Here is a 2,010-nt window from a genome sequence, read left to right as displayed (position 1 = left end):
GCCGTTTAGTCCGCTTACCGCTTAATCCGCTTAGCTGTTAAGAATGCTAAATAGAAATTCTGTAATAGAAGAGACAAGATAGATGTACCATTGATGGCCACTTTACCATTTGCGGCCAGTATATCATTTATTTCGATATATGACGTATTCTGGTGTTAGTCCCATTAGAATGAATATTGTATACACAGAAGTGTGGGTGTATTAGTATCATTCTCAAATTCTTCATACTGCCCAAATAGTGTTTAGCGGATGACTAGTAAGGAAGCTAGTAATGATTGTATTTTATAAGAGTGTGAATCAAATTTTTTACATACTTGTTTTACGAAACATATGTATATTGCTAAGAATTACGTAAGAATATTAACGGTATTATCATAAATATGTCGAAATTAGGCACTGATGGAAAATAATACTACGAATGTGCGATTGTGTCATTTTTGGTCAATACTTACTTGAAGCGCACAGGAAAACACTGTGAATGTGAAACACAACAAAAGAATTAAAAAAGGAATACAAGAAGCAGAAAATTAAAGAAAATAAAAAGATTCAAGCAGAGAAATTGGAAGAAAAAATAAGAAAAAAGCCGAAAAAAAAATTTGTTGTCACAAAACAAAATAAAATTACTATTAAAGAACGTGTATTATTTGTACCAGAAATTATTGTAATATTTGAGCAGAAATAAGTATTTGTAATTAATTAGAAACTAGAATTTTTAGTGTGTGAATCATCAATTTCACAAATGGAAAGAACACTTTTGTGGCCATAAATGGTGGCCACCTGAGTTGCGGTGTCTATAGAGGGGTGGTTCTTGTGTGAGATTGCAATGATTTTTTAAGTTATCACATTGTGCAGGACATCATTTTTTGATTTTCAGTATTATTAATATACTGTTCTCTTCTTTATATATTTTTACACTATTTAAATGTTAACTAAATGCTACATACCCTCTGCTCTGTTAATGGTGGGAAAATTAAAAGTGAAATTCATAATTTGGTTTTTATCAAGGGGTTTCATTAGAAACTTCAATTTTCATTTATTGTTAGAATACGGAAAAAGTCTAGCCTAACCGGATGATCAAATGTGCCTCTGATCGAAATTTAACTGCCAATGGGACATTCGACAAAGTGTCCCAAGTAAAATTTTCATGCCAATTTCCAGCCTTATTTTCTCAATCCGGAGGGCAGTTATGGAAATGAATAGATTTAAGCATTTTCGCTATGTTTCTTCTATTAAACGTTTAGAAAAAATCTGAAAAAATCCTCGCATATTCTTGGGATGGTACTTGATATTAAAGAACTTTTTCAGATTTTTTCATTATATAGACGTACGTTTAAGAACGATAAAATTTCTGTGTACAAGCAAATTTTTTCAGTTTAATATGTGTTAATTAGTGAGTCATAAAAATTAGTGCTTTTTATTTACATTATTATATTTATGTTGATTAAAAATTGCAAATTTAATATCCCTAATAAACTATTATATGTATACAGCAACTATTATGACTGCAGCAATTATTGTATGTATACAGTAAAAAGAAGCTCAAGTAAAGAATTTATCTATTAGGCATTACGTTTAAAAGATAACAAAATTATTGCATTGTATGTATGTATTTCTCTTTTGTTTGGAATATTTTCCTTACAGTAAATAATCTACGAATTGTTTGAAGTCGTTGACGTTTTGAGGATCGTCCTATATACTGCTCCTTATACTTTCCGAATTAATTCCGTGGAAAGCAAACTTTTCGTGTGTATTGTTGTATGATCAATAGTACAATATTTGCTACCCTATGTTATCTCTAGTTTTTCGAAGTGATTAAAAACGACTTAGTCGAAAGTTCATAATTTCTTTGCAGAGATAAGCAGGGAAATTCCTTATGAAGGAAAATATCATTTTGATTTCGAAAATAGCCCAGAAAAAATGGTGATAAACTCTTGAGAAAAGGTCATATCGAGTCGCCAGTGTTTTATGAACAAATTTCTAAAAAATAATCATCATTCATGGACTTTAAAG

The sequence above is a fragment of the Ceratina calcarata genome, unplaced genomic scaffold, assembly GCF_001652005.2.
Source record: "Ceratina calcarata isolate Rehan_Ccalc_2016 unplaced genomic scaffold, ASM165200v1 scaffold394.2, whole genome shotgun sequence".
Taxonomy (NCBI): domain Eukaryota; kingdom Metazoa; phylum Arthropoda; class Insecta; order Hymenoptera; family Apidae; genus Ceratina; species Ceratina calcarata.
The sequence above is the reverse complement of the archived record's forward strand: the minus strand, read 5'-3'. Positions refer to the sequence as shown.